Source organism: Pezoporus occidentalis, unplaced genomic scaffold, assembly GCF_034315485.1.
Source record: "Pezoporus occidentalis ecotype Australia unplaced genomic scaffold, CSIRO_AGI_Poc_V1 ctg134, whole genome shotgun sequence".
NCBI classification, from domain to species: domain Eukaryota; kingdom Metazoa; phylum Chordata; class Aves; order Psittaciformes; family Psittacidae; genus Pezoporus; species Pezoporus occidentalis.
The window spans coordinates 1,181,029-1,207,915 of NW_026913146.1; the positions used below are offsets into that span (position 1 = coordinate 1,181,029).

Here is a 26,887-nt window from a genome sequence, read left to right on the forward strand (position 1 = left end):
GCAAAACCATTACTATAGTCAACAAAGTGAAACCAGACATATTCACTGTACATTGCAATATTCACCTTCTGTGATTTCAAACCTCATCTCCAGATTTTAGCAGCACTAATACATTTGCAGTGACTTCTGCTGTGGTCACTGAAGGTCTGGTGCTTCTAAAAGTTTCACAGCAAAGCACTTTTGAAATTCCCACTTCTAAGCAGTATAGAAATTGTTGAGCAAGCTGTTTGAAAACTTAATTTCACTTTTGCCAGAAAGTCTCCAAGGGGTTGTGTCCCTGTTTGGAAAACACTTCATATTGTAGCTGGTGACTCTCTTTGTATTCCTGTGTTGTACACTTATACCCCACATTTTCATAATTTTTAATGCATTTTGAGAAAATGAAATGTTGTTTATAGTTGAAAAAGGAGTGGTAGAATCTGTCTTCCTTACATTTTTTTCTACATCTGTATACATATTTTTAATATATCTGTATACTATAAAGAGACAAAGATATTCTGCACTTCTAAAGCATTGAATTAATATATTTAGACAGTACATATCTCATTGCTGTGTATCTGAACATCTGGGCTTGTTTCTGATTTTAGAGGCATGTTTTGTACTTGCTTTTCTGTCATGTCTACTTCACTTTTACAGATCCTGGAAATTCACACTGCAGAAGCTTATCAATATGAAACTCATCTCTGACTATACCACTCAGAGATGCAGAGTCCTTATACTTTTCATTTACACAAGGAAATTCTTCTAATACCAAGCATAATCACTACTGCCTGTTATTTTTCTTATAAGTACGTATGGGTTTTCAGTGTAGATGAAGACACGTATTGACTTCTGCTTCTGCTAGGCTAACCTAAACCTTGCTTAGGTCAAGAATTTAAGCCTTGATCAATGCAGTAATATCCAGCATGCAATGCCCTCTTCTTCAGCAAAAATTTAACCACGGTGACTTCAGAGAATAGCTTGAAAATTGTGATACAGATATACTCAAGGAGTTAAATGTTTTGCGTTACCCTTTCATTTTGAACATCATGCCACCGGCTTACTTTTGCTGCACAAATGCTACACTGAATAATAATTTTTAATTTAATAGAATAATTTTTAGTGTTTTCTTTTTGTATTGAAGGGAAATGCCACTGCATGGCTTTGTCAGGAGGAGCTGAATTGAAATACCTTGTCTTTCTGGAAGAAATGGATCCTGTTTCTCTGATTCTAGATTGAACTTTCTCTGAAATACCTTATCTTATCTGTTCCTTTCTTTATTCACATTAACCAGAAAATATAGAAAAGGCCTCACTGGCTTCAGTTTTGAGGCTTTCCACTTCTCAGTGTTAAATCATATACATAAGTTTATATGTGCATCAGCACAAACCTCCCACACATCGGTATTTTCTCCATCTTTGAGTAGCTGGTTGATACTTCACAGAGCTGAACACCTGACGGCACACGGATACTGATTTTAGAAAAATGTGCCACAAATTTGGACTTTAATCTCTACTGTACAGCAAGTTCTTCCCAAAATGAAACAAGGAACACCAGCTGAGTGACTCTTGTCCCAGTAGTGAGCATTTTGGAGGAAAAAATAAAAAAGGCTTGGAGTAGATTTACAACTTTTTTATTGCTGTGTTTAGAGAAGTTTGCATCTATTGATTTATGCCTTGGTAACTGAACTTCCTAAAAACCAAATTTCCCTGAGCATCACATCATTTGTGAAATCTCCATCCTGCAACTACTTTCCGCCACTCTGAAGATGTCCATGCTAACATAGAAATGTTTCTAGGCTGGGATATATGCGTGTTATAACAAAAGGAAATTTGTATTTTAGTTTTGTAGAACTGTTCTCTAAAGCTTCCTGAGACCTTATTTAAAATGTGTTACATCTTGATCTGGTTTACTTATGCTATTTTATTACATTTTGACATTTAATAAATTTGAGAGACTTTTTACCTAGGCCTGTAGTGACAAGACAATGAGTAATGGCTTTAAAATGAAAGATGGTAGATCTAGATTGGACACAAGGAAGTATTTTGGGGTGGGGTAAGGTAATGAGACACTAGAACAGGTTGCCCAGAGAAGGTGTGGATGGTCCATGGAAGTGTTCAAGGCCAAGTTGAACGAGGCTTTGAGTAGCTTGGTCTAGTTCCAGCCCAGGCAGGGGGGTTGGAATTAGGTGATCTTTAAAGGTCTCTTCAAATACAAACCATTCTGTGATTATGCGATTCTATTCCATAAAGTGGATTTTGATATAGGAAAAAAAGATATTACAATGTATGTAGTTGCCTGGGATTCATTTTATTTCATCCATATCAGTAACAGAATAATGTTATATATTAAGCAGATAATTTACAGGTACTTATGTTTGCTACACACACTCAAAAAAGTAATGATCAATTTTATAACTTGGCAAAATCTCTTAGCCCAACAGATTATTTTTGATCTATATGGTTAACTGCAATTTTTGTTCCTCTCTTTCTTTTATATTACTCTGATTTTTTTATTTTTTGTGTTTTAGTTTGAGATTTAAGGAGTAGTAAAAATTAGGCAAAAGTGGTTATGTTCCCCAAGTTTTGAGTTAAAATGTGCCTGATAATAAAGGTTTGTATCAATATAATTCAAAATCATCAGTCTCTTGACAAATTTTGGTACAGATTCACTCAGAACTTTAAGCAAGGCATATAAAACAGTTTGCAAACCCTGTTGATGTTTCAGATTTCTAATAAAAATACCAAGTTTGAAGTTTTATTTTAAAACTTTGCTTTATTTTATCAAAATAGATATTTTGTTAGAACCTATAAACTCAGGGTAAATTAAATCAAGAGGTCTCATGATCCTAGCAATGGGAAAAGCAATCTCCAAAATAGTTCTACTCAGAATGATATCCTGAAGGTTTGTATTATATCCTCCTCTGGAAAAGAATAATCTGAGTTCAGTCCAGTTTAAGACATGCACTGAAATTTTGTTCACATTTACACAGGTGTGACCTGCCTGGTGTCAAAGATCCATAAATGAGGGAAGAGTTTGGTCTCTGCTTTGTAATACCCTTTGCTACTGGCATTTTCTTATTCAGTCGTGTTCATGAAACTCCTGACCTCAGCTGGAATCTACTGTACAAATTCTAGCTTCTGTTTAAGTTAGATCTTTATTAGATTTATCAAATCATAGTGTAATTCATTTTGACTCAAGAAATTGGCTAGTATTAGACTCCATATCAGTACAGATGAGTGAAAGTCTCTTTACAAAATAACCTGTCAGAGAAAAAAAGAAAGCTTTTGAGGGACTAGAAATCATTCTGAATGTGTGGAAAATTGAGTGATTGTTTCAGTCAATATAAAAATGGCTAAATATTTTCAAAACAACAGGTTTTGGTTGCTTTGGGTTTTTTTTAATATTACTTTTGCGCTTCAAAATTACCTTGGTTTGGGGCAGCTATGACGAAAAGAAAGGAATTAGATTCACAAAACTGCCAGTAGTCGTATTCAACAAATTTGGCACATTGATTTGAAAAACCACCTAAGAGGTGGAAGATCAACATTCAGATCCATGTGAAACAGAGGACTGATACACGGCATGGATTTTAAACAATGTTTGCTATCTCTCCTGTGTGTTTTAAACAGCTGGCAAATACAGTAGTTGATGCAGAGTTGGATACCATCAACAAAAAAACAAATGAGCTCAGAATACCAGCTCTCAGAATCATCTTGGGAATCTAATTTTAATTTTAAATTAATTTTAAATTTAAATTTAATTTTAAATTAATTAAATTTAAATTTAATTTTAAATTAATTAAATTTAAATTTAATTTTAAATTAATTTTAAATTTAATTTTAAATTTCTGTAAAGACAGAACTCCCACATGATGAGTAAGTCTTCCATCCAGTCCTTCTGGCACAGGTTTTCCTGGGGAGTGAAAAAAGACAGGCTACCAGTATTTGCTCTTCCGTCACTGCCCCACTTTTCATCTCTATGTGGCTCCCGTGAAGCTGCCAGTCACACACTCTTCAGTCATGTATGGTGCCCCAGCTTCTCACTAGCTTCTCTACAGTTGTAGAGAACCTGAATTACAAAAGGCAACAAGATTGTAGGTGTGTCAGGGTGTATCTCTGCTTTTCTATTATTGACGTGAGCCTATCTGTATCATGCATCTTGGCATAAGGTTTAGCCCCAACATAGAATCCAATGTAGGGGCACCACCCATGCTATGCAGATAGCAAGGAAAGAAGCTTCTGCCAGTCTGGTTTGGGGCTGGATGCTTAGAGGACTTTTGGGTAGACTGGGATTTGTCACTTCCTGTAATGCCTTAATTTATGGCTTAGGGATTTTTTTGGGGGGACACTCATTTTGCAGGTACTTTCACAGAATTTAGTTTACAAAAAAAAAAAAAAAAATTATAAACCACATTTTTCCTGAACAAGAGTCTGACAAATAAAAGACAATTGCTTTGAATTTTAACACTTCTCCCAAGAAACAGTTTCCTCAGTTTTGTTTTGTATTTTGGCTTGCCTGCAGGATCAAGCTTCTTTTGCTTTTCTGACCTTCACTTCGTGGGCTTATCTGCTCTTAGTGCATGCAACTCAGAGGTTTCTAAGGATCATGACCTTACAGTGAAAACTCCTCTATAAAATCTACTTGCCTTTGTGCTGATCTTGTCATTTGACCTTGGGCAGTGGTACACACTGTTTCTGCGGTTTTACTTACTTATCTGGGGTATTTTGATGCTCAGTGGAGATTTACTAGCTGCTACAACAGCACCCCTTTCTGTGATTCTGTATTATGCCTTTCTACTGCTCTGTACCCTTTCCAGTGTAACATCCTGGCTTTGCAAGATTAGGAGGCAGAGTGTGAAGTACACTGAAGGAAACACTTTTTTGACCTGACATGGTCCAGTGAGTGAATGGAATCATACTAGTATCATGCAGGCCTGTAATTGATCAAGTCTGCGTTGTTCATACTGCCTACAAGAACAGAGTAGCAGAAGGCTAACAAACTTCATTTGACATGAAATTTCTCATATGCACAATGAATTAGCAAGGGCTTAATTTGGATCAATAGAGAAATCCCTCAGAATAATTAATTAATCACTTTAACACACTATTGTTTGTTGTGGGGTCAACATTTTCTCCCTTTCCACTTCGTCATGCTCACCCTTTCCTCTGTAAACCCTACTCTGCTCTGTCTAACTTTCAGACAGAACAATTGAATAAAATATGCAGCTACTGACAGGGTTTCATACATCATTTGCCAATGAAAGCCAAAAACTGATTAGCCAACAGTCTTTTCAAATTAAGCTTGACTTTGAATTCTGAATTTCTGGCAAACTGTTGACTGCAGCCCCGACAAGCCCTCAGTAACACTTCAGAAATACAGAAGTTGCACGAGTGGAGAAGAAATGTTTGTCTTTTATTGTAGTTCTTCCAAAATCTTCTTTCCCAGTCTTATTTTAACTCTTCTGTGGACAAAATCTGCTCAAGAACCTGTGGCAAGAAGTGTCCAAGTGACACCATAGTCCTCTACAGTTGTCTCGTTTCCAGTCTACTCTGTATGTGCCAGCTGAAAAGGAAGAAGCACCCTGCAGTTTCCATTATTAAATTTACACATTACAAAGTTATGCATAGAAAACAGAGTAGAATATATTTTCCATTTGGGCTTCAATCTATAGCCCAAATGTGATAAACAGTTTGTCTAATACTTGTCAGGTGTTTCCTCTTCCATCATATATATAACAACTTCATGCTGAGCAGGGAAAAGAAGGACTCATAAAATTCCAAGGCAAACATCCAAAGTGAATTGCAGGATGGCGGCCATTTCATGTCTTATAGAATAAAAAACAGCATCCAATAAAACATAATGCATAAACATTTGCTACTAAGATATTAGTACCAAGTTCATAGTACATTTTGGATGAAAAGCACAGAATACTGCTTATACCACCAAGGTCAACTCAAAAAGAGCATGCTGTGTGTGTAAGACAGCTATAACTGAACCACTTACCTTGACATTTCCTCTACTTACCCTTGAAGGTAATGTCTTAGACCCTGTACTAAGCTGTTCGTCTGGAAATACTTCTGCTTTGGACCTCAACATCTAAAAAAACAAAGAAAAAAATATGGAAAAAAAAGTGCTAATTCACTATCTGCTGGGTCTCGCTTTGACTGAGTGGAATGACTGGGGTCACTTTACCAAGAGTCACAGAAACTATCCATGAATGAAGTGAGGGGCAAGAGTAGCTATAAGTGTGCTTGCAGCCCTGACCTGCGTGCCTGGGGTTAGCCTGCCTGAGGTTAGCGCTGATGTGGCTTTTTTCACATGATGCAGGAACAGGCAAAGGACAGGGAACTAAGGCCTCTCTCCCCTTCAGAGCATCAGTGGTAAATGTCGTCTCTACATTAACCAGCAAGGCAGTTCACACAGGGCATGAAAGTGAATACTGGGCTTCTGTGCTGCCTGAAACACAGACGACTCCTTATGTGAGCAAATGACACTTAGCACAGGTTATGTGCCCATAGCACACAGCGTGCATTCTGCACAGCAGTGCTGGTGCAGCATTTTCCCTGCTGCCTGTTCTTTTATTTACAATGGCAGGGGAAAAATGATACTGCCTATACATAAGGACAAAGAGTAAGGAATTATACAGCAATCTTTTGCCTCATTTGTTTCTGTTGTGATCACAATATTTAATTTAATGCATGCTTGGGTGCATACAATGGGTTCGGTAAAGCTGAACCCTGTCAGATCTGGAACAACACCCTTTCCCCAAATTACTCCTAGGAAAAAAGAAAGTGATACCTAAGTGAGTCACGTGGCAATTTAGATTCCATGAGAACCACAAAAAAAGATCTTCTAAATAGTTGACAAAATTGTACAAAATAGGCTCTAATTGTTTTTAAAATTTCTTTTTTAAATTACCTTGCAGTAGACTTTCAGCTTAAGTCCACAATTTGAAGTCATAACACTGCGGACTCATAAAGTACTCTTAAACAAAGCTTTATTTTTTCCTTGGTGCATTTTCAGAGCTAAGGTATTTTGCTTCAACACACCCCACTCTCACATGTACAGGACATAAACAGGGCCTATCTGGGACTGGAGAGGGCAGACTTGTAAGGGAAGCGGGACAGCTGAAATATTTTAATTCTATGAAAACATTAAATAACCTCATACTTGCATTTTTCCTCCATTGAAATAGCATGGTTTATTACGGAAAGGAAGGGGAATATAGAGAACAGGAGCTGTGCTTTGGTCTGCTATTCCTATTGCCTGTGTATAGTTTATAAATAGGTCTGTTACAGGAATACCTGTAAAAAAGAAAAGTTCCAAGCCATTAGCTTACATACACATAGTTTGCAATGTAGTACCACAAGGATTCTATGTCCTTTGCAAAGTCACATTTGTCAGACTGAAGTTTTTATTCCCTTGCACAACACACATGCTCTCTAGGTCTCTCAAACATTAACCCTCATCACTTTGAGGATGTATCTAGCCCTTCCTCAGTGTCTAGGCAGAAAGGACCTTTATTCTCAGTAGCAGGAAACAACATTCTTTCCAGGCAAGTCACTGAGTGACTTCATTCATATATCTGATTCATCTGACTCAACCTAGACAGCTACATCTTCATTAGTTTCTCTATACTCTTCCACAGCCAAGAGAGGTAAACTGATATCAGTCAGAAATCAGCCCAGACTTCTGGGATGGGCACTTCAATCCCAGACCCTTACATTAATTTAGCTTTAAGGATGCCTGAGCACATTTTACAAATCTGTATTAACCACCCAGACCAATTTAAGACTGCCAGCAGAAGGATGTTACAGTAACCAAACACCTAAGATTAAAAACAAGTTCCTTGGAGTGATGTATTTGTACAACTGTATATATGACCACCTAAATTGATACATTTTTGGTGTTTAGAGTCTCCCTGAAGCTCACCGTCTGTTAGGTTATAAAGTTATTTGCTCTTCAACCAAATTAGACGCGTAAGAGGCTTTACACTATAAAAAGAAGTTTTTTCCCCATAAAAGTCATCACTTCCTAATACTGATTAAAAACCCCCCACCCAGCCAAATAAGGGTGCATTTAGCACCAAGGGCTAACTGTTGGGAAAAAAGCCATCCTTTCTAGTAGCATGTTTTTTGCGTATCTTTAATGTTTTACTCTCACCTCATAATTTCTCTCAAGAGAAAGTGGCCAAAACATCTCTGTACAGGTTTTTCTCTGGCGTATGTACCCACAGGATCTTTCTCTTTATCTTTGCTGTTCGTGTTTTGGCTTCACACATATATCTGATGCTTCTCTTCCAAGTACTTAGGATCCACCAATACAATTCCAAATTATGAATTACCTCACCCCTTGATAGATATCTGTGTTTTGGGTGGAGGCTGTTCTTGTTTCAGTCACCTGATTCCATAAGGAATGTAAGTATATCTTACACTTATATATACTGACACCTGACTATTATACTCACTAACTTCAATGGATGTACAAAGCACAAGAAAATAAATATATGTGTATATTTTTTTCCAATTTTTAGTAGGAATCATGTGAATACTGTTGCCTCTAATTCTCTAAAATGTCTACTTTTATAGAAATTTTTGTGGAGAGATTGTACATAGGTTGCAGGAACCCTCCCTGTGATAAATGTAAGGGTGAATTCTGGTTACATAGTGAATCCAGTTAACAGAAAATGAGTTTGTCCTGTTGGTGATGAAAGCTTCTTGCATATCGGGATGTGTTAGCAAATTCATAGCCAGAAGACTGAGGGAAGTGGTTACTTCTCTATACTCAGCACTCATGGCACCGCAACTGGGATATTGTATCAAGGTTTCTCTCTCTGTACAACAGAGAGCAGAGAGCAAGAACTGGAGAGAATCCATCACAGGGGACCAGAATTATGAGGTGGGTGGATAAGGAAGGGTGAGAAAGCTGGGTTTGCTCAGATTGGAGAAAAAGCTAAAGAAGGGTTCCGTTTCAGTCTTCATCTACCAAAATGAGGTTATGGAGAAGATGAAGATGAACTTCTCTTAGAAGTACACAGTGAAAAAACAAGATGCAGTGGTCACAAGCTGCAACAGGGGAAAGTCAGTCTAAATGCAAAAAAGGAATATTTGCATGAGAGTAGCCAAGAAATGGAATCGGTGTCCTGAGAAGTAGTGGAATATCCATCCTTAGAGATAACTCAAGACTTGATGATGCACGGCTCTAAGCAATCTTTACTTTGAAGCTAGCCTTGCTTTGAGTAGGGGCCTAAACTAGATGAATTCCTTTGGTCACTTTTGGTCTGAGCTACTCCATCATTCAAAACACCCCAATGCTTGGTAAAAATAAGTAAATCTCTAGGGAGAAAAGGAAATGTTGTTCTAAGCAGAAGGAAGCAAAACAGTAACATATGCAAATAAGAAAAGAAAGTTCTTGCAAGTTGACAATATCCCGTTTAACTTTGTTCCTGTCCTTCATTAAGCATGTCCAACAGATTAAACTCCATTTTCTTACCCATACCTTAACCCCTACTGATAGAGATAAAACTTCTACAGATTTAGCATTGCATAGAGAAGCTTTTCACCAAAGGATAAAAACAATCTCTCTCACCAAATTAGGATGAGTATTCAATATGCATCCTCAAAATTTGAGCACACCAGGGTATTAATATCTCCCAAGAAGATGGCTTATGCAAAAGAAGTTCCGCTTTTACTTAGTGGGAGTGAGAACAGATTTTTTTTTCTCTCAGACTTCTGCTAAGCAGTTTGCACTTAGATTTATGATCATGGAATCATAGAATAGTTTGGGTTGGAAAGGATCTTTAAAGGCCATCTAGTCCACCTCGCTTGCAATAAGCAAGAACATCTTCAACTAGATCAGGTTGCTCAGAACCACATCCAGCCTGGCCTCCAGGAATGGTTCATCCATCACCTCTCGGTGCAACCTGTTGCAGTATTTTACCATCCTCACTGTAATTTTATTTTCCTCATGTCTAGCCTGAATCCCCCCTCTCAGTTTAAAACCATCACCCCTCATCCTATCACAGCAGACCCTGCTAAAAAATCTTTCTCCAACTTTCTTACAGCCCCTTTTAAGAACTGAAAGTCCACAATAAGGCCTCCCAGAGTCTTCTCTTCTCCAGGCTGGACAAGCCTAACTCTCTCAGCCTTTCCTCATAGGAGAGGTGCTCCAGCCCTCTGACCATTTCTGTGGCCCTCCTCTGGACTTGCTCCAACTGGTTCATGTCTTTCCTGTGCTGAGGACTCCAAGCTGGCTTTCATGTACTTATCTGTTTCTTCCTTTGATAGTTATATCAGATTTGCTTTTATTTTCCCTAAAATACTTTCTTTTACTTTTAATTGATGTATCAAAAAACATGTGAGGCTAGTGACACATTCAATTGTCATGGCTGAACTTATTATTATAAAAATACAATATAAAGATCAGAGGTTCAGGAATTCTTTCTTTCTTTTTCATGATGCTCCTGTTTCTTTATCAGTTTGAATCAGCTTTATCAGTTTCACACTAGGAATGAACAAAGCAGTAGTACATCTTAGAGATGAATATAGTTATTAAAAACATGTAATGTTAACATGTTTTACCTAGTAAATCCCAGTGCACCCTATTGAAGCACTATCCTAAATAGTATTTAATCTAACCAACAAGCAGGTCTACATTTTGGTAAATTTTAAAACCTCAAGATATTTAGATATGGATCCAGTAAACTAAGAATCCTGAAAATTGAATGGCTGTTTCAGCTGTGAATGAAGTAAACATTTCTTTTTATTTTTTTATTTTTAATTATCATCTCACTTTAATTCTTTCTTATTTAGTGTTTCTCAAAACTTTGTCAACTGCACACATTTTTACTGCCTTATGAGTTACTAGAAATCATCCTTTCTTTTATATATATATATATATATGTATGCACACATACATATATATGTATGTATATAATTTTCACTCTCCATAAACCCCAGAGTAGGTGCTGCCTGGGTAGTGATGCCTGCAGCAGACTGTGAACTCCTCTGAAGCCAGTATCAATCAGCAATAACAGGTCTGTACCAGCCACATCAATGAGCACGAGCATACTTTGCATGTTTTAACACCAAGGAACTCCGACATTTTTCAGGGAGTGGTAGAAGCTGTACATCTTTTAGGAAGTTCATAAGATTTCAAGAAGCACTATGAAAATCAGAGATTTTAAAAAGTACAGTGACAGTCAGAGTTTTGAAACTCAGTAAGCTGTCTCAGGTACAATAGAAATGCATCTTGATAGACTGCTATTTTGTTACTGGGTGTACTGCGTTTGATAATAGATACGTGGTTTATTTAAAAAAAGAAATAAAACACAGCATAAAACTTCATTGCATAAAATTTCATTTACCTCTTTGGAGAGTTAAATTTCACATAGTTCCACTGCTTTCTCTATGGAACGGGTAATGATGATAGGACTTGCTAATTCAATTGGAATTACTCAGAGAGAAGGAACTGGGAAAGAAAGGAAGTAAAATCATAATCCTTCTCTTACTTGCCTGTCCTACCTGCAGACTGTCTGTCAAAAAATAGATTTGGGCTGGATATTGTTTGAATACTAGAGAAGGCAGAAAGAAACATTTAGATGTCTGAAACTACAACTTTCTTGTGCTTCCTAATTTCTAAGCATCACCATCTATAATAATTACAATTTTTTTTTTTTGCTTTACCTCCATCATTCACATTTCATTGTATCTCCCACATGTTGCTCGGCAGCTGGATATTTAATAAGATTACAGGATATGAGAAAGCAGGGATATTTTCCTCTTGGCATTCATGAATGAACCTTTCCTAGGGTACAGGTGCTTTCTTTCAAGACTTCTAAACCCTTCTCCAGGGAGACAGGATACTGTTTATTTTATAGAATTTGTTTTCAGAAATAAATAATTGCTGTTATATGCTGAATATATTTGTATGCATAGATATTGCTATTTGGAGAGTCAAGGTAAGGAGGAGGAAATATTAAACATAACAAAAACACAATTAAATTTATCAAGTGCCCAGATACCCAAAGGAATACAAGTCTTTCCCTTTTCTGACCAAGAATTGATGTTAAAATACAGTTCACATCAAATGTTTGCTATACTCTCATTAAAGTCACTCCCTCAGTCTGACCCATATTGTTCATGCTCAAAATTAGGACCATATTTGTGGCTGCAACTGTCAAACTTCTGTATACACGTCACTGTCATCTTCCAGTACATACAGAATAGGTTTGCAAACTGTCTGAGGCACAAATCAGTTTTTGTTACCTCTCTGCCTTTCAAGTAAATTAATTAACTGTGATAACCACAGATTTTTCTTTGAGACAGCTGCTCTTAAACTTACAATTGCAGCCAGAAACTGAAATGTTTATGAACACAGTCCTAGAACCAGTAATTATATAAATTCTATGTTTTTTAAATGACAAACCACTTGCAAGATGCCCAGTCACCAACAAAAGTAGATTGTATCTTAAAAAAAAAAAAAAAGCCTATTTATGTTATTCTTGGTTTAGAAATTTGTCTCCTGGATGCAAAGGTTGCAAAACACATGGAAGAAAATAATGCATCAGCAGTGAGAAATAAAACAGCCCTACAACATGCTGGCTCTGTAAAGACAGTGAATGTTCAGGAAGAATATATTGCACTGTTCACCCGCAGCTGCTTCCAGACTTCCTCAAGAAGAGTGTCTTATTATTATTATTATTATTATTATCTTATTTGCTATTTCTTTTCACATCCATCAGTAAAGGAGCGTCCAATATTATTGTATCAAGCATATGGCAGAATAGGTTCCCTATATTAAACCTATAGACATCAGAAATAAAAAGTCCAATATAATCAGTGACCTTGCCCATGGCAGTGGGTTGGACCTGGGTGATCTTAAGGTTCTTTCCAACCCAAACCATTCCGTGATTCTATTCTTCTATGTTCCCTGAGAGGCCATCTTAAACACATTTTCCTGATTTTTATTTTTTCCTCTGAATTTTTCCCAAATATATAGTTTCTTTATTTTAAAACTTTTCATTATGAAATACAATTTTTGCAATGAAAGTCAGAACTTTTAGCTATAACAGAGTATCAGTTATGTTAAACAGAAGAGCTATGAAATTTCCTTTCCCAGGAATGTGTGTGTGCATTTAAACCAATTTAAAATCTTAAAGTAGCATTTAATTGATAGACAAGCAAAATCACAGATATTCTAAAAACATTTTTTTATGACACTTAGAATCATAGAATAGAATCATTGACTAGTTAGTGTTGGAAAAGACCTTAAGATCATCTAGCTCTAACGCCCCTGCCATGGGCAGGAATACCTGACACTAAACCATCTCACCCAAGGCTCTGTCCAACCAGGCCTTGAACACCTCCAGGGATGGAGGATTCACAACTTCCTTGTGCAACCCATTCCAGTGCCTCACCACCCTAACAGTAAAGAACTTCTTGCTTATATCTAATGGGCAAATTGGAAAAAAAAAAAAAATTAAAATTCAGTCTAGTATGTTTACAATAGCAAAGACTAACCTGTAAAAAGAATTAAGATTTCATTGCACAGCAGCCATAGAGAAATGAGAGCAAAATAGTATTAAAATAACAGAGTAATGTATTTTAAAACACATAATAAAAACTTTTATAAAATCTAATGAAATTGCTCTTAAATGTTGTGCTTTTTGTGTAGGAGTTTGCAAAAAGCATAGTAAGAATGTAAAAGACTATGGCACTTCTTTAAGATTGGCATGTTGAACAGGAATTTCAGAAACCATGAGAACCATCTCATCACCCTGTTCAGTCATTGACACAAAATGCTCTCTGACTCCTCGGGGAAACACTTATCCTAATAAATATGAAGTTCCACACTTTCTTCTACAGAGAAGTTTCACTCTGGACCTGCTCTGGTACATATCTACATGAGAAGGAGGGAAGGGAATAGAATGGAAGGGAAAGCAAGACAAGGCAAGGCAAAGCAAGGGAAGACAAGGCAAAGCTTTGGCCTTTTTGGATTGGAGAAGCTCTGTCAGTCTGAAGCATAGCAGTAAACTATATGACCGTTAGATGACTGTATGACTGTACAACTCCAGATGACACAACCAGGAAAGACTTGAAATGAAGATTGAATAACTGTTAAAAAACATGAAGACATGAGAGAAATCATTGGAAGTCAAAGCCATGTGCAAGATTGTGGACATGTTTGCACTCATTCCATTTTCCTGTGTATTTCTGTGAAGCCATACGTCCAAAATCTGTGTTTCTTATCTGCTTTGCTAATAATTATAATAGTAAAATATAAAGATATTCCTAAAAAATTGCTGGGAGGCTAGGGGTCTTTTTAGCGAAAACTCATGGCAAGTGAGTAGAGACCCTCTCCTCCTCCATCATGGCTCCAGTCCTATGTGTCTACCTGAGGAACTTTCAAACTGGTTCAGAACATGTAATTACTATACATATCTTGGGTCGGAAAGTCTTTCAGTTGGTTTTCTATACATTCTTTCATTCATAATAAATCATAATTAAGAAATTAACACGTATAGAGCAGTCATACTGAGCAGAATCTATGCCACAGCTTCCCATTTCTCATTAGAAGAGGAAATTAGTATCAGTCCCAACAAATTTCTTGTATTTTTAAAGAGAAATAAGAAAAGCTTTCCGTTGATTTTATCAGTTTGTCTTCCTTCAACAGATTGGTTCATCACTTTATGGGAAGTCTTCTTGATTAATTTTAGTAGATAAATTTTCCAGTGAATCATCTTTTCTGCTAATGCAATAACTTATTTGATTAGGCTTTTTGTGAATATTATGTGTGTTACTGAAAACTACCTTGCAATCCATCTGTTTAAACAAACTTCAACCCATGCTTTATCAGTAAGCTATTCATAGAAAGGTTTCAGCTGATTTTTCTGTTACTGGTCTCCTAAGTCATGACCCTGTTGCCCTACATTTTCATTATTTTTTTAATTTGCATAACTGTATACAGAAAATCCATTTCTTTTTGAAACAAAATTTCATCAAACGTATTTTCTTCATTAAATAAATCAATACTGTAGTCCTGAAATTAACTTCCTATAGACATTCATATTATCAGACTTAGCTAAGAAAGTTACAATGTGGGATCATAGTACGATTAGGAATTATGATTAGGAAATTAAAACAAAACCAAACACAAACAAACAAACAAACAAAACCACACCACATTTATTTCTTACTGCCATTGCACATTCACTTTTATTGAGTAGCTTGTTGACTTCCTAAAATATATCCTTACATTGGAAATAATCAACCTTTCTCAGTTTAGCAGAAGAAAACTGCTTATTACTCTAGATATTTACACAGGCAATCCAAACGGTCTCTTTTAAAGTCATTTCATCAGGGGTCCTCCTTCCTCCATCGTAATTCTCCAAGGTGAATGTTCTTGCGGGCAGACTTGCTGGCATTACCTGCTCCTACTGCTATTATTGCTGACTGTGATCCTTACACTTCTCCAGATAGTCAGAGAACTGGAGATGGGCAAATCAAAGTTTTATAAAATAATAGTCAGGCAGCATCACATAAACAGCTGTCTCCACAGCAGAAGGGCAGTTCATTTTAGTGGTTTTCAGAGACGAAAGTGAGTTTTAGCAACAGACTGTACTTGTAATACAAGGAGGTAGAAAGTAAGTTACAGAAACCTAAAGATTACTTTGGTCTAAAGATGTTTCAAGGATAAAGAATCAGTCTTAGCCAAGTCTAAATCATATTACAGCTTTTAAATTATTAACAGTCCAAACATTTATAAGCCTTCTGCATGTGTCCAGCTGTCATGATAATGGTCAACCTCAATTATCACATTATTGAGAAAGCACTTTAGCAGCAGGATTCAGTGCTCTATGCTAAATACTGGTCCTCAGCTGAGGTTACTGTATGTGTGTAGTATATGGAGTGCTTACTTGGATGACACAAAACAATTCCTGGGGGTTTTATTCCTTGCAAGATCATCTGCTAGAAAAGAGAGATTAATAACAATTATATAGTTGTACATGGTGGGCTATACATATGTTTTATGCGCTTCTTGAGTCCTCCAAGTGCAGCTGAAACACAGAAGGGCAGGAGCAGAATTAGCAGAAATCAATTCATACTATTATGGGTTTGGATGTTTAATAAGGAGTTGAGCATATTGTAAATCTACCCCAGTTTCCTGTCTGATAATTCAAGAATGGCCTACCAATCTCTGATTGTTATAAATACCAAAGGAAACCATTATTTTGAATATAAACAATGAAAACTTATCTAGAAAAAAATGAAGAAATGTCAAATATAAGTCACATATATGAAATTATTACTTCATCTTGAGGATCCTTTAGAATGTTTTTTCTGAGGAAAGCAGTAGGAAATCTTATTTGGAACTATTAAAATGTGAAAGGACAGTATATGGGAAAAAATGTCTAAGACAGATTCCCGCAGTGTGAATGAGAAAATAAATGGGTCTGGGGGGAGGAGCCGCCATTGATTTATTTCTTCCATCTCCATGTTCCACAATCTTGTCTAAAGAAAAGCAACACAGTGGTCACACACTGAGAAAATTATAGAAGTGGAAGCTACCTTGTACAGGGCCTGTTACAGGCATAGTATATGATCTGTGGCAGCAAGTAATTCAGCTAATCAATAAAGGAAATTGGTGTCTCCTTGTAAAACTGTGAGATATTCCACTGTAAAATACAAACTTTTATAATTAAAAAAAAAATTGCTAAAATAACAAGTGATTGGTAGAGATGGTGCCTGGAGATCATTTCCACCACTCTCACATTATTCTCAAACAATTCTTGTTTAATCCTCCTCTTCTACCTCAGTCTGGAGGTTTCTGTCAGTCAGATTAGAGTGAGACTTCCCGGGAGTTTTAAAAGATGTTTCAGAAAGATGTTCACAAGTGTTGATGTTTGTATGCTCATTCCCATAGCTTAAAGATGACAGCTTTAGATTGCTCCCTTATGCCTGCTATGCCAATAAAATATAATAAATCTGGAGATAAAAACAAGGAAACAGATTTGGGGTGTCAACAGCTGAAAAATGTCTTTGAGTTATATTTTTTGTAAGAGAGATTTAAAAAAAAAAAGTGAAAAAGATGGAAAGATGGGTTCTTACATTTGAAAATGCCATTTCTCTGAGGAGGGTGGATATTTAAATATTCATGTGAAGCTCTTGCCTACAGCTCTCTGCTCTTGCTCACCCTTGTCATTGGTCAGAAAAGGTCAAAAATTTCTGGCCAAAAATTCAGTTACACATTGTCTACACCTGACATCAATTGCTACAGCAAAGGGTAAATTTTTGTTTCTGTGTGAACGTTGTTGACAGATTCTACAGAAAAAAATTGGCAAGAAAGAATACTTTTTCCCAGTGTTCTATAACTAGATATAACTGATTCACTATTAAAAGCAGAATATTCAGAGTTCAGTGTTTCCTTCAGGTTTACCTATTAGGTGCTATTCAAATCATGAAGATAATTCCATTGAGACAGAGGTGACAAGGAAGGTAAGTTCCTGTTTTATTTTGGATTTAATTCTCTCTATTATCCTTGGGTGGGTTGAGCCTGGCTGGATGCCAGGTCCCTACTAAAGCCATTCTATCACTCCCCTCCTCAGCTGGACAGGGGAGAGAAAATATAACAAAAGGCTTGTGAGTTGAGGTAAGGACAGGGAGATACTCAGCAATTACCATCGCAGGCAAAACAGACTCAACTTGGGGGAAATTAGTTTATTACCAATCAAATCAGAGAAGGGCAATGAGAAATAAACCAAAATCTTCAAACACCTTCCTCCCACCCCTCTGTTCTTCCCAGGCTCAACTTCACTCCCAATTTCATTACCTTCTCCCCCTGCCAGCAGTGCAGGGGAGCAGTGGTTGCAGTCAGTTCATCACATGCTGCCTCTGCCACTCCTTCCTCCTGCGGGATAGAACTGCTCACACTCTTCCCCTGCTCCTCCCACAGGAGACAGTCCTCCATGAACTTATCCAATAGGAGTCCTACCCACAGGCTGCAGTTCTCCATGAACTGCTCCAGCACGAGTCCCTTCCACAGGGTGCAGACCCTCGGGAACAGGCTGCTCCAGTGTGAGTCTGCCATGGGGTCCCAAGTCCTGCCAGGAAACCTGTGCTGGTGTGAGCATCCCCCTGCTCTGGTGTGGCATCTTCCACAGCCTGCAGGTGGATAGATGTTCTACCGTGGACCTCTATGGGCTGCAGGGGCACAGCCTGCCTCACCAAGGGCTGCACCATGGGCTGCAGGGGAATCTCTGCTCCAGTGCCTGGAACTCCTACTCCTCACCCTCTGCACTGACCTTGGGGTCTGCAGAGTTGTTTTTCTTACATATTCTCATCAGTCCTCTCTCCATCTGCAATTGCTCCTGCAGAGTATCTTTTTCCTCTTCTTAAATGTGTTATCCCAGAGGTGCTGCCACCACTGCTGAGAGGCTCAGCCTTGGTCAGCGGCAGGTCTGTCTTGGAGCCAGCTGGCATTAGCTGTATGAGACGTAGGGGTTGCTCATAGCAGCTTCTCACAGAAGTCACCTCAGTAGCCCCAGCTACTGAGATTAAAAAAAAAAAAATATAAAAATCTCTCTTTACATACATAAAGAATACATAATAGACTACATAGAGTGACATACATAAATTATAATAATCATAGAATCATAGAATTATAGAATAGTTAGGGTTGGAAAGGACCTTAAGATCATCAAGTTCCAACCCCCCTGCCATGGGCAGGGACACCTCACACTAAAACCACATCACCCAAGGCCTCGTCCAATAATGTAATAATGTAATATGAGTTATATTTAAATAGTATATATTTATACATGGTATAAAAATATAATGTTATATATGCATTCAACATTATTAAATATTAAATAACAAGAATTATGTGTTCCAACTCCCTTCTTACAGATAGTACTCAAAGAAGATGATGGTAATGTGTCTCCTTGGAGTCCATAAGTAATGTGATATAAACATCTGTGTACCAGAGCTTTTGGAAAAGCAGCACCCAGGCCCATCAACATGGCAGTAAAGGAGCTGTGATAGCAGCTGTGATAGCTTGCAGGGTTTCAAGAATATTATGCATGTGTCACATCACTTCAAGCCAGAGAGTGTTCTTGACTGGTGGTGCTGCAGAAGGGCAGGCTGGTTCTGTGTCACTTGGTTTCACAGACAAGATAACATTGGTGGAACGTTTTGGGGAGAAAGGCACTGTTAAACACACTCAAATTTAGGGACTGGCTCTTTCCAACAGATGGGAGACCTCAAAATTATACAGTCACAACAAAACTATTCTGAACTCAACTACCATAAAGATAAAAGCATATATTTGCTAAGCTGAAATAGGTTGAAGAGCAAACAAAGCATCTAAAGACATAAGCATGGCAAAAGGAAACAAACAAATCTGTTTCAATTAGCATTTAAATTAGTTTTAAAAATTTTGTTTACCCTTTCTGCCTCAGCTCTTAGGCCACAGTATAGCTCCTAACTGAGAATCTTGGTTGTCACATCCTCGCATGAAACACTTATGGTTCATTTTCTGGTATACCATAGGTTTCTTTTGGGGATTTGCTCAGATTCAGGGCGTTTTCCTCTTCCCCACTGAGTGTTTTCTGACCAGAGCAGCAGGCAAAACTGTGCACCTGGAGTGGAGGCAGTATTTGATGATTACATGAAACATCACATGAAGCTGCACCTTTATTCCTCTGAAACCGTCAGTGTGAAAGGAGTTTATGACCTGCCTGCTACTCAGCCTACAGCTTGGAAAATGCTTATATTGCTGGTCATAGCCCTGTTAAAGCTCTAGATACCTGGATGAACTAAAGTGCAAGTTTACTGATCCCTAAAAAAGGCAATATTTCTCTTTTATTCTCCAGTCATCCAGCTCTCCCATGTACCCAGTGTGTGCTCCCAAAGCTTGCTAGAGCCAGTGCAATGTATTCACGAGACTGTTCTATAAGATGGTTGAACTCACAGGCTGGCCAACCTTAACCTGTGAAAAATGGCTTTTGTTTTGCATTGCCAAGGTGAGTTACATCAGAGAAGAGTCTTAAGAACATCAAAGGTTTCACTGGAATGAAGCAGAAAAAGAACTCACAGAGGCAGATGCTGCTTTTATCTGAAAGTTGTTGGGCATTGACTTATCGACACTAGCTACTGTCTTCTGATGTTTGACTCACAAAGTGGTGCTTTCAAACAGCATAACAGGCACATCTAAGTAAACTGCCTCATGTTTTCGGAAACATTTGTTATGTTGACCAAAATGGCTATTGAAATTCAACCTCAGTTCACATACGGTTTCATCTGCTCCTGTATTTTGGGGCTAAAAAGAATCCAAAACCCCAAACTGTGAAACTTTAAAAATTTGCTCTCCTCTTCTCCCAGAGCTCCACACTATGTATTTTACACAATTTGTTCAATATGTTTCTCTAGAAGTGCATCTTCCTGTCTGTGGCGTTTAAAATGCAACAGGATTTCCAGCACCACAGTGGACACTGTTTCTGATAGGCTTCATGCTTTGATGATAGCTCAAGAGGATAGAACTGATATTGTCCCTCAGTGGTACATTTACCATGGATTATCTTGATTTTATTTTTCCTACATTGAAATGTCAGCTAGTTTAGCTTTACTAAAGAAACTGCATGAATGTCATATGTGCAAACAAGAAGAAAGACCATACGAGTTCAACTGATTGCACTTGTCTAAAATGAGTAGTGGATCTAGGAATCTAGGAGTTGGCTAGTGTACAGCATAAAGCACAGAGCATGGGGCAGGGGGAAAAGTCAACTAAAGTGCATAGAAAATGCTAAACCACTCCTTTGTTCCTCTTTTAAAGGATCCTGTTTAATTTAACTCATATGAATTAAAAACTTCATTGGATATTCAGCAGTGTCTGTAAAACTTTGCAGGTGGTTGAAATGTTTTTGCTCACTAAAGCAAGTTGTGTTCGAAATGTAAAGACAAACTCCTTGCTTGGTAGAAAGATTTAACACTTTGGCAGCTCTTTAGCTTTTCAGAGTCTTGCAAAAACATTAACTCAGGAGTGTTGACTCCCGTGAAGCAGGCAAATATTATTATCCTCCCTTTATATATGGGCAACTTGTGAGACAGAGGCTGCAGCTTGCCTAGGCCCAAGACCACACAGCAAGCTGGTGGAAAAGCCAGCGCTAGGATTCAAGCATTCCTGGATCCCAGCCTAGTGCACAATCCACCAGACAGCCTGTCTGCAGCCCCTTGCTATTGCTGTGTGAAGCTACTCAGGTTTTGCCTCATGACTGTAAAAATTATGCTTCCTGCAAGCGTTTATGGGATTGCTCCAGGGCAAAGCTTCACTATTGCTGCTGGAAAATACAGATTACTCTAGCAAAAATGTGGGGGAAGGGAAACATTCTGAAATAAAATTATTAACCAACTGCCTTAACAACCAGACATTAAGCAAATAATATAAAATATATGTTCCAGTCAAAACTGTTCTTTAGTTTTACTGACTCCCGAAGAAACCATGAGGGTTATTTTATTGTTGTCACCTGTAAGCAGAGATTTTCACATTACACTACAAAATAATGAAATCACAGTCTCAGCTCACATAAAACTTCAGTTAAGGAAACTGAGGAAGTAAACAGTTGCTTGCGATAGATGAAAAGCTTTGTGGCTGCCTCTGCAAAATGCAGCTGCAACCTGAGGAACACGGACAAACCAGACCTTCATGTGGGAGAGGAGGAACTGCACAGCTCCTTTACAGCAACACTGCCATGTGACTAGAAGGCATCTATACCTGTGCTGTAGGTTTGGCGATAAAAAACACTGGGGCCTCCTTATCTTTCCCAGTAAATTCCTATCTGTGTTTAGCAGAAATGCTACAGGCTTGGAAATATTACAGAAGAAGGAAGAAATGTATTGATAGGGAAAAGTTGGCCCATGCAATTTTTGGAAGTGGAATTTGGCTACCAGCATGAAGGAGCACTTCAAAGAAGGAGGTGGTGGAGCTTCAGTTATACGAGAGGGTTGTTGCTCCCTACTGATGGGCTATCCAGAACCCTCTAAAAACTATATTAGGACATGATTTTTGCAGCAGGTCAGGAGGTAATGCTGCTTTATAAATATTTAATATTCTGTTGCCACTTTTGGCTTTACAATACTGGTTCTCTATCATTCAGTTCTGGTTGACCCTGAGAAATAATGCCAGGCATCATTGCAAATTCTATGTCTGGCCAGCTCCGCACAATGTGTTAATCCAGTTTTGAGAGACCAGCCTTTTCAAATAAGAAACTTTTCTTGCTACAGTCCTAGTCTCACAGGCAATTGCTGCCAGTTCCAGCATAGGAAAGGAGGCAAATTCAGGAAGGCTGCTTGGGACATGAGAAGCAGAAAATCAGCATCCAGAATGAAGAAAAGCACAATTCTTTATGGAGCTAGGGAGAAAAGTAAGACCCTCCATGCAGCCTGTAACTCTTTTTTGGACCATTTCCATGGGCAGATTCCTTCCAACTCTCCTTCAAAAAGGTTTAATAAACAGTGCTTCATTATGTTGGCATCCTACCTCCAGATGATACAGATAGTGCCATATAGCCTGAAGTGTGATATTAAACACCTAGATATGAATTCCTGCCTCAGTAATATGCTGTAAACTTTGCTGAACTTGCTCTTCGCTTTTCATCTTAGCCTGTCCTCCTCTTTCTTCATTCTGTTGCATCTTATTTTCTAACAGACTACATTGGCTCTTATTCTACACCGTGGTTACATCTACGCAAGAAAATTATGTAAACCTAGGGTACTGGCCTGTGACTACTCATACCATGTAAGGGTTGGTGTTCTCCCTTGCACATATTTAACCTCTGAGCACTATACCAGCCACTTCCAGGCATGGTTCAGGGGATCACATGTCAGGCAGTGGGAGCTACAAGGGAAGAGGGGACACGCTTAACTGACATTCCAGTCACAGCACTCACACTTGGGCACAGACAACAGGCTCTGGACTGTTTTATTTTTTCATGTAAGTAATACGTGTGACTGACATTTTTCCCACATTCTTTGTCCTTTCATCAGTCTCAAAGAAGAAAAGCAGAACTCAGCAAAGTTTTTGTCTCAGTAAGGTTTTTGTATGTTTGTGTCCAGGGTTATTTGGGATTTTTATTGTTTTGTTTTACTATAAAGCGTTTACTGCTGATATGCCTTTATAACTTAGGGGACTCGAAAGATTTAGGCTAAGCAAAACAGAAGGTAATGCAGCCTGCATTACCTGTAAGATGCCTGCAGGAGTTAATTTCAGAGCTTTGGGCCAATCCTGAGAAAGATACAGTTCCTGCATAATTTAGCATAATGCTTTGGTAGACAGATCTCCTGTCCTTGAGAAATGAAGATGTTGCCCTTTGCTGATTATACATTGCTCGTTTTACTTGAGCAACAAAAATGTTGTTGAAGACGATGTAACCTTCTCAATGGGTTACAAAATCGTTGAAATAACTTGTGTCTTCAAGGACAAGAAGAAGCTTGAGGATCAGGGCTGAAATGCTATACTCCTTAGGAATGACTGGTCTTTTCACTTAATATCTAAAACTGTACTCAGGGAGTATTACTCAAATCTTGCATTAACTCTGCTGATACTGAGCCAGAGAAAGATCAGGAAGCTTTCTAAAAATAATACAAATAGATTTCAAATATCACATGTGGGGATGACAATTCCTTCAGGAGTCAGGAGAGGAAGGGTGACTGGACCTGGAGTCAAACTGGAAGCTGACAGTCTAATGTAATGAGGGAGTGAGGCCGTTATTGTTATGATCATATAGATGTAGTGTTCTGAGAGCAGTAGCCAACATCCACGGACATCCATGCTGTCTGCTTACCAAGAAAAAGAAATAAATGTAAGAGCATTATAGACATCAGGCTCCTCCTTTTCATGAAGTCACTGATTTAGCTAATTAAAAAAAATATTCCACATCTCTGAGCCAGCATATCCCTGTTCTCCAACAGGCTGTGAATATTTGTTTTTTATGCATTTCCAATTGATATGAATAGCAGTGAGAGATAAAGAAAGGAAACTCAAATCATCCATTGTTCCTTTTCCAGCATGGCTGTACTTCAAACAATCAGGAGCTCAGACTGTATTTATGAACCCTATTTGAAAACACTTATTCTGCTGCAAAAAGGATAGATTTCACTAAATGCCACATCCAAACAAAGATCTCTCTGACAATTTATCTAGAAAGGGACAATGGCATTTGCAGGCATAAACAACACTCAGAGGCATTTAAGAAAGTAATTTTTTTTAAGCCATACATACATTGCTGACTTCTCAGAGAGGTTAGAACTTTATGAGATTCAGAATCAAAAACTGATGTGACCTACATAAAAGAATCACTCTGATTTCTTAATTAGACCAAGCTGTAACTGCACACTCGGCTAACAGCCGCCACAGAAATTATGCAATAAATCTTCTGACTGTCTTCCAAGAATGCGGAGAGGAAGGCAGTGATGAAGAAGATGGTGGTGAGGAAGAACAAGATGGGAATGTTCTGTGGTATCCTATTTAACGTCCCCTTGCAGAGGGTCTAAGGCTTGCAGCACACAAGCCAAACAACTGAAATGATCGCATCTGTAGCGCTAGGTTGGGGGAAGAGATAAAATGTTTTAACAGCTTCTTTTTTTTTCTCCTTTACCTAGTTTGCTTCAGGATCTGATTTCTTTCTGAAGGGGTGGGCTCAGTGCCTGCCAGGAGCCCAGCAGGGCATGTTTACTCTGAGGCACACAGAGATGTTTCCCTTTCTTCTCAAGTGATTTTTTTTTAAGGAGGGAGGGTGGTGAATTCTCTCAAGAAAGGTTCTCTTAAAACAAACACACCTTACGAAAATGTGTTAATTTGAAGGTTCTTTTCTGTCTTATGAAAAGTCTGCACGAAAAATAAACCGAGGAAAACCACATCATACATTACTGCTGCATAGCTGTCTTCTCTGTCTACTGGACCAGCCTTTGCAGAATGCTTGTCATCTGCAGTGTCTCAGGCAAGGACTGTAACCGCATTGTGGATTTCCTGTGATTTCAGCCTTTGCTTGCTCTCCACCAGAACAGCTGTACCGCTGCCAGCCTCTAGCAAAGCCAGACAAAGCTGCTTGGAGCTGTGATTTGCACCAGTACAGCTTACTCCAGTTCCATGTAGATTTCTATTATTAAAACTGGTTTACTCAATATACACCAGATGCAGCTGCACTTATGGTAAATTTACTGAATGGACAAACTCTCCCATGCCAAAATCTAAAATACTGAGTGCGGTTCATCAGAGATAATAATCCATGCCAAAGACCCTGACAATGTTTCTATTTTCTTGTCCACATCCCATAAATAGACTTTCACTCTGAGAGTTTTCAAGCCAGTGGATATACACACAGCATACAGGGAGCAAATATGTTCAAGTCATAGATGATAAATGAACAGTGTGACAAGAACAATATCCTTCATTCCTTCCCCCAGCCTTCTCACATGCCCAGTATTCACACACATGGAAGAACAAAAATACCTCTTAAAGACAAAAATAAGATTGTCAGCTTAATGCAGTTACCCAAGACAGCATGCTAGGAGTAAAACAAACAAACAAAACAAAACTCAACAACAAGGAAACCTTACCGACAGTAAGATTTATTAGTTGGGTGGTGATTCCACTGTAATTTTGTCTTGTTGCTTTGAGACAGCAGATCTGCATGTTCATGTGTGGTCCCAGCATTCAGGGTGTGGTCAGATCTTGAGCTCTGGGAAGGGGTTTTGGAACAGTCCTGCTAATTTTGTTAAGCAGTCCGTGTTTCATCCCACAGGAAATATTATGAACTCCTGGTATTTACAGCTCAGTGTCTGCCAGTCCTCACTGCAGTCATCAGCAAGGAACAATTTTGTTTGCAATGCCCTACTTGTCAGAGATGAAGTCAGATCTTTTCCTGGTTCATTGAATGATAGGTCTTTGATGACAATTTTTTTTTCCCCGCCTGTCTCCAGTTGGGAGCATGGAGAGAAATCTCTTTATTCCCTGGTGACACTTCAAGTCTAAACTATCTTTAGAAAATGTGTTTTGGTTTAGTCATCTGCTTACAGAGACCCATTTGCTTGACTTTATTGGATGGAATTTGAGAAATAGCAATCCAAGTAAACTCCTGAATTGCTTCTTGCAGGTTGCTACCAAAAGGGCAGAAGGAACAAAAGGGACATCCGTTATTTGACAGCTACACCAACTTTCTCACTTCCACATGCTCTACAAACTGTTGTCTTTGATCTAAAAAGCTCTTAGATGTTGCCAGCCAGGATTTCAGAGAGGTGTCCATTCATCCCATGAACTCAGCTCAGCATGGTAGACTCTCATCACCTTAGTCTGGCCTTCACTTCCCTAGGCGCTCTGTAACAGACCCGGTTTGTTGCCTGTAGGCTAAGTCAGTGTGCCAGACTTAAATCCATGCTGGTGACATGACGGGCAGTCTTATCCCCCATGTTATCTCCGCTGACCCTTCTCCTTCTTCTATCCAAATTGTTACTTGGAAAATAACTATTAAAAGAACTCTCATCTGAAAACTGAGACTAACAGCTCCTAGTGTGCACATACAGGAAGAGGTGGGGCTTATTTTTAAAAGGTAACATTTCCAGGGGTTAGATCAGGGAATCATGGAAGTTGTGAAGGACCTCAAGAGGTCCTGCAGCAGTAACCAGCTGCTGCTTTGACTTTGAACTATTGTCAGCTACCGCTTGAGCCCCAAAACCAGTCAGATTTCATTCACCCTGTAATCACCCATAGGTCCTATTTCCCTAATTTGGCCGCAAAGGTACTATGGCAAACTTTGTCACAAACTTGACTGATGTCAATGTAAATTATAAGTCAGTCACAGAACTGCACCTTTCAGCTGCAGCTTAAGAAATGCCTTAAATTAATATAAACTGCC

General features: G+C 38.4%; 1 long non-coding RNA gene across 1 annotated transcript; it reads right to left on the minus strand.

Moving 5' to 3' along the window:
- Positions 1 to 4,374: 4,374 nt before the first annotated feature.
- LOC134158784 (uncharacterized) lies at positions 4,375 to 26,164 on the minus strand. The gene is made up of 3 exons (XR_009962914.1): positions 25,593 to 26,164; positions 6,007 to 6,078; positions 4,375 to 5,544 (listed from the first exon to the last, which is right to left on the minus strand). It is a non-coding gene; the product is annotated as an uncharacterized LOC134158784 (long non-coding RNA).
- Positions 26,165 to 26,887: the final 723 nt, after the last annotated feature.